This window comes from Coturnix japonica, chromosome 12 (genome assembly GCF_054131305.1).
Source record: "Coturnix japonica strain WE chromosome 12, WE-NBRP24, whole genome shotgun sequence".
In the NCBI taxonomy this organism is placed as follows: domain Eukaryota; kingdom Metazoa; phylum Chordata; class Aves; order Galliformes; family Phasianidae; genus Coturnix; species Coturnix japonica.
In genome coordinates this window covers 4,304,632-4,316,015 of record NC_140674.1, presented here as the reverse complement: position 1 = coordinate 4,316,015, position 11,384 = coordinate 4,304,632, and positions in this window count along the sequence as shown.

Here is an 11,384-nt window from a genome sequence, read left to right as displayed (position 1 = left end):
CCACATCCAAGCTAGACGTGAAGCCACTTGATTAATTATTGCCTCTGCTGACTTCTCCCACCTACTGCTCAGTTCAACACCAATTATTCAGGATCAGCTCATAATAACCTATTGAAGAGGTACAGCTTTTCATTTGCATAAGCAGTTTCAGCCAACACAGTCTGCTGAGACAGAAACAACGCGCTGAATATTTAGCGAGTCTGACGGCATTTTAAAAGCATGTGATAGCACACAACTGATGACATCATGTGTTTGTCACGGCTCCTGAAGCTGGAGACTAACGCGGCAAAGAGCTTAACCCAAAACTGATTGGAGTGGCGTTAAAGAAAAACAAAAACAAGAAACAGATTGCTTCTAGATTTAGACACAACTCCCCGAGAACCCACCGTGTGATATGAAAGTTTAAACAGAACTGCAAAAATAGACCTAAACTCCTTCAGCAATGATTGAGATTCAAGATGAGCTTCTCGTTCCTCTGCAAGGGATCATGCAACAAGCTGGAATGTAAGACCCAGCTATGGTGTGGCCCACAAAGCCACGGTGGGATCGAGCCTCGTACAGCCTGCAGCCACAGCTCCAGTCTGGCAGGTAGCTGTGCTACAGCTTTAGGAGCTTGCCCAGGTTCCAGAGAGACCTGTTCTTGTTGGGGTTGGCTATGGCTTACACAGAGCCTATGACAGATGTCAGCGGTGTAGAGCAGCACCTCACACCCAGTGAGATGAGAAGGGTGCTGCTGTGCAAGCAGAAAGGTGACCATGGGAAAGGTTACGAGACACAAACTGCACAGCAAATCCCTGTCCAAGCCTCCAGCATCCCAAGCTGCTCCTGACCCCCTCTGACCCACTCTCATATCTCTAGGCGGATGCAATCGGGTCAGGAGAAGCTTTGTTGTTTGCTTTTTGGACACCAATAAAAGCATCTCCATGCTGGCACACATGCCCAGCACAACTCTTTTAACTCTTTTGTTCCATCTACTTTTACAACAGGGAGGGCGCTGCCAGGCTTTGCCCTGAAATGGGTACACCCAGAGAGAGCAGTCGGACTGATTCTCCACCAAAGCAATTATTTACTGATAAATAAAACAGAAAAGGAAAAGGACCGGACGCCTGCTCCAAGGTGACACTCAGGGAGGAAGGAAGGTGCTGGGACCCCACCCTGGGACAACTGCCTGACACTTCTCCTTCCCCTGCCTGCAATCAGAACCCCTGATTTAATCATCTCAATGGGAACAATGGGGCATGCAGCGCAGATCTGCCCAGAGCTGTAGGGCATGAACCAGTCCTCATCACACAGCTCCAGAGCGCTCCAAGCAAGCCAGGCAAGGAGGATCCCAGGCAGCAAGCTAGTGGTTGGGTGTTCAGCCAGCAAGGACGGACTTGCATTCCAAAGAAAGAGTGAAGACACCCGAGCAAACAAAGAAAGAGCAATTAAATAAAACAGCTCACTGCCACCCTGATCAATTTTATCGAATAATACATTTTCAGGCCAGGCCTTGTGGGTCTCAGAGACAGCCTGAACAAGCCAGGGAGAATTTGGACAGATGTTCAGTATTGATGAACCCAAGCATACAAAAACATGCCTCCACCCTGCAAGGCTCTGCAAAGGGATGCGAGGACAGCGTGCTTCAGGGCGCTGGTGTTTGCCTGCTGGCTCTTTCAACGTTCAAGAATCGTATTTTCCAGCATGTCAAGAAGGCCAGGAGGGCTAGAAATGTACATTTGCTTTTTAGTGACAGCTGAACAGCATGAAATCTGGCTCTGGGGCTCTTGGAAAACAGAGTAAATAGCATTAAGGCTTGCAATAAAACTACTCCACTTGGCAGCACAAGGCTTTTCTTACCCACTGCTCCTCTGGGCTCTGTCACTGTAACTTGCTCATGCACAGCAGTTTCAGTCTTGCTACCAGGAGCCTCCAGGGTACAGGAGTAGATCCATTGCATGCAGGACACTGTTCCATTAGGTACCCATTTTAATGGATGGCTCCATTAGGAGCCATCAGGACAGGATCTGGCACATCTTAGGGGGAACACAAGTGGTTGTCACATTCCAGAAGCAACTGGGCAGCCAAAGCTACATCCTCAGGCTCTTCCACACCCTCTGGTTCTGTTTATCAACGCCACCTCCAGCTTTCCAGCTTCCCTAGCTCCTGTCCTGACACAATGTGAGATTCAAAGATTAAGCACATTTAAATATTAAATGACGGAAATGAATAATGAATAGAACGAAAAACATCATTTGTCACTAAATGGAGAAATTACTTGCGGAAAGAAAAGAGGCAAGAAGAGCACGTCCCTGAGGTTGAAAAATGCCACAGCATAAGGCAGAGCCTCACCTCTGCTCCTGGACCATGTGCTGGCCAACCCGGCAATGCCCCACAGACCCCACAGGGAACTTGAAACAACAAGCACAGCATAGGATGAAAGAAAGACTTTCATCACCAAGAACACCAATGTGCCCCATATCTACCTTCCAGAGTGATTTACTACCTCCGTCCTGGGTCTGGGAACTCCTCTCTTTGAGATAGGCATGTGAGTCCAAAGTATTCCTCCTTCTGCAGCCTTTGCTGGTCCTTGAAGCCCCAGTCACAGCTCCTGTCACCGAAGTGAACAGCTCAGTCCCAAACACCAGCCGCTTTCCTTCGCACATGCAGCCAAATGCAGTCTTCAGTTCAAAGCATCTCATAGAGAGATGAGGGAGACTGGAGAGTGCAGCCCCTATGTGCCTAGAAGGAGATCTCTCAAAAGCTTCTACAAACGGCTCCACAAACTTTAGTGACAGCATAATTGCACATTATCTCCTATAGCTTCACTATGACAATTTAGGGGACAATTAGGTTACCTGTTGGTAGCTACTTGGCCTCCCCCATCTCATTCACTCAACTCTTCAGACGCAGCTGCTAGCAATGACTTGGTCTCCTTTAACACTGCTGCAGAGAAGAGTCTGGTTTTGACAGCTTTATATTTAGACTCCCTTTCTTTTTTTGGTTAAGGATTTCTGTTTACCTTCTGGATAGAGCTCCGAGTTCACCCACAGAAGCAACCACTGAACCACGGAAAACAACGAAAAGCAAAGGATGTGCTAAAAAAAAATCCATAGTATCTGTAATACCCTCAATTAAGGGAGCATAACTATTGAAGCCTGAAGTATCTTGAGAATCTAAGCCATCCATTCTGACAGCAGAAGGTGCCACCAGCAAGGAATCTCCCTCCCCTTTACCTTTCAAGTTTTACATTGGCAAAAAGCTGTTTCTTTTCCTGATCCTGTAATATATATTCTGGTTTGGGCAGTACGGCTGGTAAGGTTTAAAAGAAGTTTGTTCCACTGTTGTAGGCTGGTCGATTGACAGGGATTCGAGCATCTGGAGTCTAAAAGGGATAAGCAAATTTCCGGTCACGGTCCAAATTTCAGAGAGAAGAGTGAGAAAGTCCATTGAAGGATGACACCAGTGAACTAGAAAACACCTTCAAAGATGGTCAAACACTTACTCAAAGAGGCTGGGAATGGGAATTGTGTGAACTAGCTGCAGTTCAGGAAGCGTTTTGTTGAAGGTGCTCTTTCTTCCTCTGAGAAACAGCAGAATGGGCAGCATTGGGACTGGAAAGCTTTTTGTTTCTCCACCCACGAGTTCAGCTCCCCTGACAAACCCCCCCCCTCTCCAGCAGCTAAATCCTTCCATTTGATGTCCTTCCAGGTCACCGGCCAATCTGCCACCTCCCCAACACAACCTGGCTTCTGAGGGTGTCAGGAAGTGATGAGGAAGCGCTGCTTTAATCCCTGCAACTGCAGAGAAGCAAACTGTGATCTCCAAGGCAGAGTCGATGCAAAGAGGTGACTCGAGGCACAGCTGAGATTTGTCCCCGGGATTTCACACATGAGGATGTGGCTTTTTTCCTTATTCCCATGGGCGTGAAGCTGCCTAACAGGATGCTGTAGGCGGTGGGATAGAAAGCCCACGCTTGCCAGCTCCAAAGAGGACAAAAGCAGCTCCTCCTGAGAAAGGGCAGCACATGTCACTGAGACAGCAGGAATGCTGTCAGCCTCTCAGCACCACTGGTGCTTGGCAAGAGCCCCCAGAGCAGACTGAGCCCTGCCAAGCCTCCGGCTGTCCTCACCTCCTGCTCTGGGCCACAGCTCCAGCAGGACAAGGAGCTTTCCTGTCCCAGGGCCATGCTGGACCTAAAGAACCCTTCCCAGGCCACACTGCACTATTGCTCATCCTCTCACCACAGAGATGGTATTTGCCTCTTTTCATGCTATGCTGGTATCAGGACCACCCAGCCTAACACGAGACCATATGGCAGAATGAGGATGGGCCAATATCTCACCATGAAAGTCAATGCAACCTGCCTCTCAGGCATTAATCTGACACACATGCAGCCCAGCCCCAGGGCTCCCCGCAGACGCTGGCCTGCTTGCCAAGGGCACCTGCCCAAATTGCCTCATTTCCAAGACTTTCCATCCAGGCCAACACAAAGGGGCAACTCAGGTTGCAACCCAGCAACCAGCAGGTGCTTAAACCAGCGTGTGTTTCTCCCACTAACCAATCTCAGGGCATCATGCCTTGCTCTCTGCTAGGGAGGAGTAATAGTAACCAGTCCTTCAGCACCCCAAGGGACTTTACCCAGGGCACTAGCACATCTCAGCCCCCAGCACAGGGGGGCAGACTACCAGCACAACCCCACAATGGGGTGCTGAGCCCCACCTCCATGCCCCTCTCCCCAGGAGCAGCCCCACTGTTTGCAGCCGGTTTTGCCCAGCCAGGCTTCTTCTGGCAGAGAGCACCATGATGAGCGCTCCGTGATGGAGGATGAACTCGGCAGCGCCAAGCACAGCTTCATTTTATTGCAATCAAGCAGAGGCCCGCCCTGACAAGCCAAGGGGTGAGCGATGGGGTAATGGGCAAAGTGCCACAGAGCGCAGCAAAGGAAGGCCCTCGCCTCCCGCCCAGTGCCCTCTGCCTCTCCCCAGCCGTCTGCAATCACTCGTGGAAGTGCCAGACCACACCGAGGAATGCTGTCAGAGCACTAATTCATAGGCCCTTCACGATTTATGCTCGGCCTTTCAGCCTCTTGCTTCCTCCAGCTGCAGCAATTAACGATGGCGAGCCGCCCCGGCTCTGCCTGCTCAGAGAGCACCGCTGCTCTGAGCCCCTCGCATGATCAATACCACATTAATGGCAGACATCTCTTTAACATCAGTATAATAATAAGGAATAGGGCCAAGCACATCACATTAGCCACGAGAAAGCAGATGCTGATGGAAAAGCAGCCTGCACCAGCACTACCCTGCTCCATTGGCTCACACAGGTGAGCTCAGCTGACCACTTCCCCTAAATCTGAGCCACCTTCTCCCTCTCTGGGCATCAGGGCTCTTTTCCCAGAGCAATAAACATACCGATGTGTAGCAAAGCAGCAAGCAGGAGATTTCAGGGGTTAAAACACAGTCCCTCTCCCTCTGGGGTTATTTTAGCTGGGATGAATCTTGATCTGGAGACCACAGAAATAATTTTCCCGTAGGAAAAGCCAGATCTTTGGGTGCACTCGGGGTATCCATCCAAACTCAATTGCCCCCAAGCAGTAGTATGTACCAAGACAATCACAAAAGCAATAGGAAGTTCCATTGGACACTTCACAAGGATCCAGCACTAGAACTACAAAAGCATACAGCCCTCTCTACATCAAAATGAGCTTTTAGCAAGGCCCGCCACACTGATACAGATTAATAAATACACAGCTGGCTGCTTACTAAATCCCCAGGCCCAGATTCCCTCCGACATGTGGAAGATGGGATGGGATCCCATGTAGCAGTGACGCACAGAAGACTCTACAAATAGCCATGCCAAATGCAATGGACTCGAAGGGTATCAGAAAGGTTTTGACCCCCTCTTTTCCCTGCTGTTTGTGTGCGTTTCCCATTTCTCTTATGCTGTGGCACCCAGGGCACCCAGCTGGATGAACAGGAAGCATTTGAGCTCAGACTCATTTACTATGATAACAATGCAGTGCAGATACCCAACATTAGTAAGTCCTCTATCTAAGGGTGTTATTTTCTCTGCAAGACAAAAGGTGTGTTTTCAAAGGTCCCCAATAACTTTCCCCAGCACAGGAGAACATCTCTGTCAGGTGCTTGTTCAGCCTCAGTCCTAGTGGAGAAGTAAGGCCAACCAAAGAGCAGAAACACAGGGAACCAGGCTCCTCTACCACTGCCCCTAACCCCAACCCTTAGCACCACTATGAGAGTCATCTCTTCTGTATTACCCTGAGTGCTTGCCCATAAACAGGGGGACAACAGCACTGCCCACCCCCACAGAGAGCCTGGGAGGAAAGGAAACATGTTCAAATTGAGGAGGGGCTCCAGCCCTGAGACAAATGGAGCCAGATAGACCTCCAAGAGAGGGAGAACTCTCATCCGAGAAGCACATAAAATATAAAAGAGAAGTCACTATGGATGTTAATATATAGCATCAGGATTTATTCCCCCCTCCTGTTCTCAGTGTCATGTGACAACATTAATTAAATGTGTTTCTGACCCTGCTGGGCTTCTTTAAATATTTGCCATTCTCCACAAGCACTGTTTGGTTAATGAAATGAAATTAATGAGCTCATTAGATTGTGCCGTAATCTTTCAGATGCAAGCCTGGCACTCGGATTCACTGCCTCCTTTCTCTGTTCTCGCTGTTTAACTCAACGCATTCAGCTCCAGAAGCAACAGCAGAGCAATGAAGCAATCAATTAAGCGGGCAGCCAGACAAGGAGGGGAAGGAGGGAAGACCACGGCCAACAAGGCGCAGCTTGGTAACTTTCCCACGGGAGCCGGTCCTGCAGAGCACACGGCTCAAGCGCGGGTGCCGGCACATAACTTTGTTCCATGGAAGCTTCACCAAGGTGAAGATCAACCCGGAGCAGTCTGATGTGGCAGGAGCCGGAGCCATGGCTACAATCGCTCTGGTTTGCCTTGTGAAAGCCAAGAGCCCTTCCTTCTCACCCTGCTCTCGCACTCTTTGCTACCCACTCACCCCAATTCCCACCATGCTGGCACAACATGGCAAACCTTCCTCACCTCTCCCCCTGCCCGGGGCACGTTCACATCCTGATGCCACCAGCAGCATCATGGGCTGCACCGCCTCGATTCCAATTTGAGAAGGAAACCTCCCCAGAGCACACTCAGTTTCTCCATTGCCTTCATCAAAGAATTAACTCAGATCAAAGAGTCTCTACAGCAGCACAAACTCCTCTGATGGGTAGGAAGGAGGGGAGGGGGGGGGGACAATAACATGAAAAACGCTTCGGTGAATCTCTTTCCAAGAAAGCAAATAGGTGTACTTCTGCATGCATCTAAGCCCCGCAGTACAGAGATTGTGCTAGCTATGGCGACTCCTAATAGCACCAGAGGAATTCAGGGTAGGAAATGTATGCAAATCGAATTCTCTCTGTGGCTATATTCTCTAACAGATTGGATCACAGAGCTTTAGCAAGCTCTCAGTCCTTGGGCTTTTGTAATTTACCGCGCAGCCCAGAAGTCACACACGACAGTGAACTGGGCCTGCTGGGGAAAAACAAAGGAATGATGAGCACAAACTGGGATAAGTGAGAAGGATGCATTCACACAGCAAGGCACTGAAAAATCTGAAGGACAAGAGAGAAGCATTTCCCCCATTCTATACAAAGGCCTTGGGGAAAGCAATGGCACAGTCACTACTGCAGAGCACATGAAAATCATTTTTCCACTTGCAGGTGGCAAGGCCAAGGCTAGAGTACCCACACGAGCTGCATTCCCACAGTCATTCATTATGCAGTCCTCCCGCACGCAAGAGACAATCTCAGAGGAGTCCTGAACCGTGTCCCCTCCGTGTCTTAAAAGGATTATCACAGTGGAGCTTGAAAAACCCTGTACCGCCTCTATCCATTTCTGAAGCCTGCAATCCAAACGCCATGCTCTGAGCTGGACTATCACTGGGTCCCCCCCCAGGTCTCCTACAACCTCATCACATGTGGGGTTCAGGCAGCCAACAGCCAGTCAATTCCCAGGAGGAATTGGACTTACCTCTCATTTAAAGGATTTGAATGTCTCCACCTTTTGACTGACGATTAAAGCAGAGGGGAAAAGCATGGCCATCATTTACCTGTGACCTCACGGGGGCTGCAGATAATACAGGCTTGTTGCCAGCAGGAACCATGGCCAGAATGTGGAGGTGACAGATACTGAGGGCTGCAGTGAGAATTAATAAGGAAGCCAGGCTGACCTCCTGCCATCCACACCTCTCTGCTGGTACCTCCTGTAAGCACTAGGGATTTTAGGGGGGGCTTCAGGTAGCCTGCCACATACAGGGGCTGACCCAGAGACATAGGAAAAGGCACAGAGGAGGGTGATCACATACCTGAGGATGGCAGAGGAGCAGAATGGGGTGTTATCACAGCTGTCAGACAACTCTTAAAGCCCCAGTAGTGTGTGCTGGATCGCCAGTGGGTCTTCCACCAACAGGTGCTGCAAATTCAGCAGCAGCACGATATGGCAGATGCCACAGGCAGCATAGAACCAGCTGTTAGTTCAGATCAGATGAGCAACTTAACAAGGGAAGTGGGTTCACCATTCCACACTCAGGGCATGGCAGACAGCACAAGTCACCATATTCATGTATATAACCCTGCATTTAACAACTGAATCCTGCCTTCCATGTTCCTCCAGAGGCAGTCACTATGCTACAGGTAAATGCTAAGTACCAGAGGTAATCCAGTGTGGCTAAGTACCCCAGCAAGCTGCTTTATGCACACAAAAGGGCTCAATGACAGAAATTCATTCATCATAGGGCAACACGAGCCCTTAACCTTTTCCCCAGTGCTACCCTGGGTGTCTCTGAACACAAAACCTGAGCCACCAGATGCCTATTCAGTGGTTCCAGCTGCATCACCTGTACCTGGGTGGAGATGCACTTCACAACACTTCACCAGCTTGAGCAGCAAGAGCCATCAAACACCCATAGGAGCATCTCCTGGCACGTGACTCTGCACTCACGCCCTGTCCTTGGGTTTCTCCTGTTGAAAATAGGCACATGCATGTAGCTGAGGCCCTGCAGGGACACAGTGCAGCCCAGGAGATGCCTTTGTGGCAGCTGCAAAGAGAACCAAAAGCCATGGGGCTGATTTGGTATACATTCTTACAAATGCAACTGTATTTCCAAAGTGTATTTATACCTTATCTGTGCTGTTTACCCGTATGTTCAATAAATCATTATTCATTATCTGATAAGGTGCTCGCACTGAATTTCCAAGCCAGGCTCACAGTTAGTACAGAACGGGACATGCTGGGAATACAAATCAAAAACTAAATAGAGCAGCTGTCTCCAGTGAGGCTGCTCTGCTACCAGGGGATTCTGGTGACATCGGCAGCCTTGAGACCAAAGCCTGGGTCACTGGTCCTGCTGAGCTGGATACAACAGGCTTGTGTTATGCAGAGCAGCCTCCTTTTTAGTTAATTACACGTCTCAGATCCCTTCCAGTGATAGAAGGGACATTACAAAACAAGCCATGTCTCTTCTCTTCTGCACTGCATTCATCTCTGCCCTGCCCGGATCCTTGCAACAGCTCGCAGTAACAACCTCAGCTCTCCTATATCCACGGAGCTCCCACAAAAGCCTGGGAGGAAAAACAGGTCTGAGCTCTGAATTTTGAACAGACAAGGAAACTTCCTTGTGTTGGTCTGTGGCCCAGACATCAAACAAGAAGAGTAAGAAGAACACAAAGCCCTCCCCCAGCCCCATCATCACCTTTTGCCTCCATACAGATGTAGTAATAAAAGAGCCAAAGAAAGAGTAAATCTGTAGCACACCTGAGGCCAGGTGTCAGGGGAGTGACCCCTGGGAAATGCATGGCAGCTGTAGAGGGGCATTCAGGGCTGGCCAGCACTCCTTAGAACAGGTTTGGAGATGTGGTACAGCTGAGGGCCTTCCAGCCTCTCACCAAGACCTGCAGAGCAAAGTCTACATAAGCCGTACCTGCGAATGCTTGAACTCCCTTCCACAGGTAGCATCAGTCAGGTACAATTTTAATCCACTGCAGTCCATGGTCGTGTCTTCTTTCATAAGCTGGGGCATCGCTGAGCCCCAGGCCTGGGGCACATCTCAAGACAAGATGCAGAGAGTAACAATGATTATCATTCAAGTTGGAAAAGACCTCTAAGATCCCCAAGTCCAACCCCAGCCCACCCCACCGTGCCCACTGCCCAACTCCCTCAGTGCCACACCTCCACAGAACTGAACACCTCCAAGCATGGTGACTCTACCATCTCCCATGGGCAGCTGTGCAGTGCCTTGCTGCACATTCTGAGAAGAAATGTTTATATCCAATCTGAATCTCCCCTGGAGATTGTTATCTGGGAAAAGAGGCCAATCCCTACCTTGATGCAATCTCCTTTCAGGCAGTTGCGGGGAGCAGTAAGATCTCCCCGAGCCTCCTCTTCTCCAGATTGAACACACTACTAGAAGTGTGGCCCCATCAAAGCTGAGTACAGGAGATGACCACATCCCTGGTCCTGCTGACTGCACTGATACAAGCCAGGAAGCCATTGGTCTTCTTGGCCACCAGGGCATGAAGCAGAGAGGTGAGGAGCACCTAGAGATGATGCACCATGGTGCACAGAGATCCAACGCCATCCCTCCACCCTTTGGCACTCCTTCCAGCACCAGGCATGAAGACTGGATCCAGCTGAGGCTGAGCTTTACAACAGGCTGTCAGCAGAGCTGTGGTGCCTCCCATAATCATTGGATGGGTATTCCCATAGAGATCAGGGGTAAGAAAGAGAAGGGAAAGAAGGGTAGGGAGTCAGCTTGAAGTCATGTGAAAATCAGCCATAGCGCATCTTAAAACCAGGCTACAAGGAAGTGTGACATCCAATTTCTTGGGAAGGGGAGGCAGAACAGTAATTAAATTTTCTGATCTTGTTAGCCAATTTCTCCAATCACTGCCCCTGAACTGGAGAATGGGAAGGGAGAGGGGAGATGCTTGCGTCAGCGACGCTGGTGAGGGAAATTAGGTTTTCACGGATTATTGGGTTAGTTCCACTTCTCCCACTTTTTAATTTATTTGTCTGTATGTGCTGCCGAGCTGAAAGGCCGAGAAATATCCCTCTCTTTTTTAATTCTTCTTTTTCTTTTTTTTTAATTAAAATCTGTAGTTTTGGAAGATGAAAACTTCAGAAGGGGAGGAAGACTGCAACAATAAAACCACGTCAACCAAGATGCGCTTCTCACCTCAACTTCTCCGTTAATCCCTCTTCAAAACAAGAGCTTAATAAGATCCCCTGTCTGAACTCTTTAATAGCCTTTGGATACCTCTACAGAGAGGAAAAAAAAAAAATCTATCAATTACCTTTGTTCTGTATTAAGAAATG